Consider the following 6000-nt stretch of genomic DNA (forward strand, 5'->3'; position numbering starts at 1 on the left):
TGTCTGCAGTTTTTGTAAGTAATGGGCTCTGTGGCCCATCCTCCGTAGAACCCCAGGAAGATGACATTTCCATGTTAAGTATAGGAAGGTCTTCCGGACTCTGGCTACCGAGGCTCTTGGCCCTGGCAAAGATTTCCATGGGGCAACTGGGTCACCCAACTTTAACGATCTGTGTAAGCTTGGTCTACAGGCAACTTGGCGGAAACCATGTAGAGAAGGGGTTGCACCATAGGTCAAAGTTGGCCCACCATGTTCTTGTATGACCTATAAGCTAACAACATTTTTTATATTTTTAAATATTTGAAATCTATCAAAAGAAGAAGAATATTATGACATATAAAAATGATATGAAATTCAAATTTCAGTGTCCATAATTAAAGTCTTATTGGAACACAACAAAGCTCATTCATTTACCTATTGTCTATGGCTCTTTTCAATCAACAATGGCAAAGTTGAGTAGTTGTGACACAGTCCTGTCTGGCCTGCAAAACCTGAAATATTTACTCTCTGGTCCTTTACAGAAAAAGTTGCTGGCCCCTGAGGCACACCTATGCCCAGAGATGCTCCTGAATGTTTTGCTTCACATCACGACTCCTGGTCATTAGCTCTGGGAGTGGGGATGGGACTGGGAGGTGGGGAGGGAAGAGAACCTTCTCAATCTCTGAAATTTAATTTCCCGACAGCTGAATACAATAGGGCTCAGTGTCACCCCTACAGTAATTTTATGTAAAGTAGATAAACAGTATTATCTTTCTTGCACGTTCAGGTTTGTGTTACAAATTCATTCTTATCTCATAGGCCTTCCTGGCTTTTGTTTCACAGATCCTGTTTTGGAAGTAACACTCATAGGTCTCTTCCATCTCTGCACATCCAAATCCTACCATCAGATTGTAACTTAAATGTTCACCTTCCTCTCCATCCCTGGAAGTCTAACTTTGTTTATTCAGCTTGCAGGTCCACCTAATAACATTTTTCAGAACAAACATACTTTCAAATATCCTGATTGCTTTTCCTCAGACAGCTGGACCATTTCTCCCAAATTAAAGTTTTGTTGTGATTTCTCCATCCTGTAAATCCTCATTGGACTCTGATACACATGATCACATTCTGGTAATTTGTGTACATTTCTTGTGAGTTTCCTGAGTTCAGGGACTGAGTCTAAGCCTGCTAAGCCATCCTGGAAAAGAATTGGCTCAACCAAGTTCAAATTCTGGTTCCAAAGCTAGCTGTGTGACCACGAACATATCATTAACGTCTACGGGCCTCCGTTTCATCATCTGAAAACTTCCATTAATGCTCTCTGTGCCTAGAGATGTAAGAACTAAATGAGATAGTGTTTTGAAAGTGCTTTTTAGGAATCAGTTGCCCCAGTACCCTCTGCAGTCCAACCCAGAGCCTAGAGCACGGGAGGCCCCCAAAATTGCTGAAATTGTTTGTGGCAGTAACACTGGGAGCAAGATGAGACCCTGGCTTTGGAAACGAGCACTTTGCCCCAGCATTTCTTCTTTCTCCTGAGGGTTGTGACTAGTCCTGAGAAGCAGCAGCATTCCCTCTGACCCCCCGCCTTGGTCCTCACAGTTGCATCACCACCACATGATCATAGCTGTGGTGGAACCACCCAAGAGGAGAGGAGGGGAGAGTTTGAACTGGACCAGGTGGGATCGTAAATGCCAGGGTAAGAAGGAGGCCTGGAGGGGCTCCCAGCAGAGGCGGATGAGCAGAGCTGACAAATGCTTCAGCAGATGCTATGGGCAGATGTGCAGCCACCCCTCAGCCCTTTCCGAATGCTCCAGCCTCAGGCAACCAGTCACCAGGGCCACAGCTGATAAGGTGACTTTACCAGAGGAGATGTAACAATTCCCTCTCTGCTCCTGCTTGGCCCTGGCTTTCGTGTAATCTCCTTAGGAACGGAGCCAACTCTCCTGGAGAGGCCAAAGAAATCTCAGGATGTACATCCTGCAGAGACAGGATAATTCATGATTCAAAACCCTCCGTATTCATTTATTTTAAATAACTGAGATAGTGTATGTACTTCCTCCTGCGAAACATGCTCCGTGCATTTAAAACTGAGCCCCCCTAAAACCGAGATCCTCTGCTGAGTTTATGAGAACCTCTCTATCCAAAAAGTTATTACCTTTCTTGTCCAACACCTGTTCCCCTCAAGATTGAGGAGTATCAAAAAAAGGGGTGGGGGGCTTCCCTGGTGGCGCAGTGGTTGAGAGTCCGCCTGCCGATGCAGGGGACACGGGTTCGTGCCCCGGTCCGGGAGGATCCCACGTGCCGCAGAGCAGCTGGGCCCGTGAGCCATGGCCGCTGAGCCTGCGTGTCTGGAGCCTGTGCTCCACAACGGGAGAGGCCACAACAGTGAGAGGCCCGTGTACTGCAAAAAAAAAAAAGGTGGGAGGGAATTGAAATAGAGCAGGACCCCTCAGGGCCCTCCTGGGTCCAAAAGTCTTTCTGTGTCCCCCGTTTCTTATTTGTAGGAAAAAGGCTTTCAGCCTCCTAGACCGTCCCTGAGTTCCAAAGGGCAGATTCAAACAGCTACTAATTAGAGGAGTGAGGGAATGCAGAAACAAAGGAAAGGCAGTCAAGAAACAATAGTGCAATTGCTGGGTCATATGGTAGCTCTATTTGTAGTTTTTTAAGGAACCTCCATACTGTTCTCCATAGTGGCTGTATCAATTTACATTCTCACCAGCAGTGCAAGAGGGTTCCCTTTTCTCCACACCCTCTTCAGCATTTATTGTTTGTAGATTTTTTGATGATGGCCATGCTGACTGGTGTGAGGTGATACCTCATTGTGGTTTTGATTTGCATTTCTCTAATAATTAGCGGTGTTGAGCATCCTTTCATGTGTTTGTTGACACTATTTACAATAGCCAGGACATGGAAGCAACCTAAGTGTCCATCAACAGATGAATGGATAAAGAAGATGTGGCAATGGAATATTACTCAGCCATAAAAAGAAACGAAATTGAGTTATTTGTAGTGAGGTGGATGGACCTCGAGTCTGTCATACAGAGTGAAGTAAGTCAGAAGGAGAAAAACAAATACTGTATGCTAACACATATATATGGAATCTTCAAAAAAATGAAAGTTCTGATGAACCTAGGGGCAGGACAGGAATAAAGACACAGACGTAGAGAATGGACTTGAGGACATGGGGAAGGGGAAGGGTAAGCTGGGACGAAGTGAGAGTGTGGCATTGACATATGTACACTACCAAATATAAAATATATAGCTAGTGGGAAGCAGCTGCAACGCATGGGGAGATCAGCTCAGTGCTTTGTGACCATCTAGAGGGGTGAGATAGGGAGGGTAGAAGGGAGACGCAAGAAGGAGGGGTTATGGGGATATATGTATACATATAGCTGATTCACTTTGTTATACAGCAGAAACTAACACACCATGTAAAGCAATTATACTCCAATAAAGATGTTATTTAAAAACAAACAAACAAAAAAACAAAACAGAAAACAATAGTGCAGCATGAAGCAGGGTCCCAGTTTCTCCTCAAGGGGTCTATATACTAACAATCTGATACAAATCTCTGAGTTCTTCTGTAAGAACTAAGGCCCCCACCCAAGTGAAGGATGGTAACTTTAGGCTGAGCACAAGCACGTGGACACCAGACTGGCTGGAACCAGAAGGCTGATGATTGAGATTATTGGAACACCACTCTTACCTCCCCACCAACCAATCAGAGGAAGATCACACACCCTGCAGACCTCCCCCCAAATTTTGCCTATAAAAACTCTTCCCCCAAAACTATTGGAGAGTTCAGGCTTTTTTTTAGCATGAGCCACCGGTTTTCCTTGCTTGGCACCTGCAATAAATTTTTCTCTGATCCAAACTCTGACTTTAGGTTTGTTTGGCCTTACTGTGCGCCGGGCACCTGAACTTGTATTCGACAACACCCTTCCTTTGATCGCCTCCTTTGTAGGCTTAGATGGTCCACTTCTGTGAGCCCACTCCATCGAGGGATGTCCCCTCTGTCAGACGGGGTGGGAATCCAAGTTTGGGAGACAGGAATCCTGCTTTCTGGCTTCTTCTCTAATCCATCTTTTCCACTCTTTACTGTCTCTTTACACAATTCGAGCCTCTCACAGAGGGGCTTTGTCTGCCTGTAAGACAGCTGTGAGAGAGTCCCTGAGGGGGTGGTTGACAGTAACCAGACTAGCCCTGCACCAGTTACTTGTCTAATACCACACTCGGAAGTCCTTTTGATGGGAAGACAGGCCAGTCCTGGGAGGAGCCTTCCACCTGCTATTTTCTGCTCCCCCATAGTCATGGCCAGGGATCTCCCTGCTTCTAGGTCTGTTTGACAGACTGTGTGTCTGGATCTTCTCTCCAGACTCTCACGGCTGGGGCACAACCACTCTTGGAGGCTCTGTGTCCTGGCTCTGTCCTTTGCCTTCTGAGGGGCCATAATATGTGGTTATCCTGTCTACTGCATCTTAAATTTCTCTTCTCTGGGAGACTCCCGTCAACATGAAAACATGCTCTTTTCTTTCATGCCCCCAAACAAAGGAAAAGCCCTGAAACAACCCTCCTTAGACCCCATGCTCCCCCTTTAGCTGCAACTCACTTTCTCTTCTCTCCATTATGGCAAAGCTTCTCGAGAATATTGATTACCCTTGCCGTCTCCACCTCCTGACCTCCGTTCCACCTGCAGCCCGCAGCGATCTGGTTTCTAGCTGAGGCCTCTATTAGAACTGCTCTTGTGAATCTGGCTTATTCAGTCCTCAGTTGATTTGATCTCTGTTGACTCCTTTGGTCTCCTTGAAACATGCTTTCCTTTGACCTCTGTGACATCTCACAGTCCTGGATTTTTCTCTTATGTCTCTGACCATTTTTTCTTAGTCTCCTTTATCAACAACGACTCCATCCAGTTTCTTTGGTTGGAGCTCCTCAGGGTTATGTCTTAGACCCACTTCTCATCCTAAACTCATTTCTCAAGAAATTGCATCCACTTCTTTGGCTTTAAATACCACGAGAGAGCTCACGTCTTACAGCAGAACTGCCCCGCTGCTGTATCTGAGGTGTTGGCTTTGATGTGGAAGGTCAGGTTGGGTCAGCAGAGGCCCAGAGAAGAGAGAGAAACTGGGGTTTCAATCCATAGAACCACTGAAGAAGCAACCCAAGTGAAATATCTTTCCTCATCTGAGAAAGTCACTCACTGGGGGCAGTCAAGGTGGGCTAGACTGTGATGGGGCCGGTGGGCCTGGGGACCCTTGATTGGCCTGGGGCCTCTCAGTCAGATGGGTTAACCTTAGCTCTTAAAGATATATTATCTGTATGATTCCATTTCTATGAAATATCGAGAATTGGCAAATCCTATTCTGTAGAGACAGAAAGCAAATTGGTGGCTGCCAGGGTGTAGGGGGAGGGGAGACAGGGAGTGACGGCATAATGGGTATGAGATTTCCTTCTGGGGTGATAAAAGCGTTCTATCACTAGACAATGGTGACGGTTGCACAACAGTATGAATGTACTAAAAGTCACTAACAGTAGAAAAGATATATATTTTGGATTGACCCCAGAAGAAGAACCACTTTAGCTGAACCAAACCACCTAGACCAGGGATGAATTCAAGCGCAGCTGTGACACGTAGGTAAGGAACTGTACGCTGGAACTGATTCTTCCCACCAAAACGATTGAAAACGACAACTTGCCCTAAGATAGCGTACAGAATGTGCTATTCTATAAGAGAGCTAGGGGATTTCTAACCATGTTAATTCACAGTGAACCACAGGTGTGTAGTGTGACAGTAGGATACAGGTCTAAAGTTGAAAGATACACTTTTTTTTTCCAAGTCTATATTTCCGTGACTATATGCTGAAGTCAGATCTGATGGTTCAGTGGAGCATTCTGGTAGCCTGATCTGAGGTTGGGGAAGGAAGCTGGTTTGAACTATTTAAGGCCTTAAGAGCTGGCAGGACTCTGTAACCATTTGGAGAAGTCTAGAATTATACCCTTGACAAGTGAAGTGAGTGAACA

This window comes from Delphinus delphis, chromosome 6 (assembly GCF_949987515.2).
Source record: "Delphinus delphis chromosome 6, mDelDel1.2, whole genome shotgun sequence".
Taxonomy (NCBI): domain Eukaryota; kingdom Metazoa; phylum Chordata; class Mammalia; order Artiodactyla; family Delphinidae; genus Delphinus; species Delphinus delphis.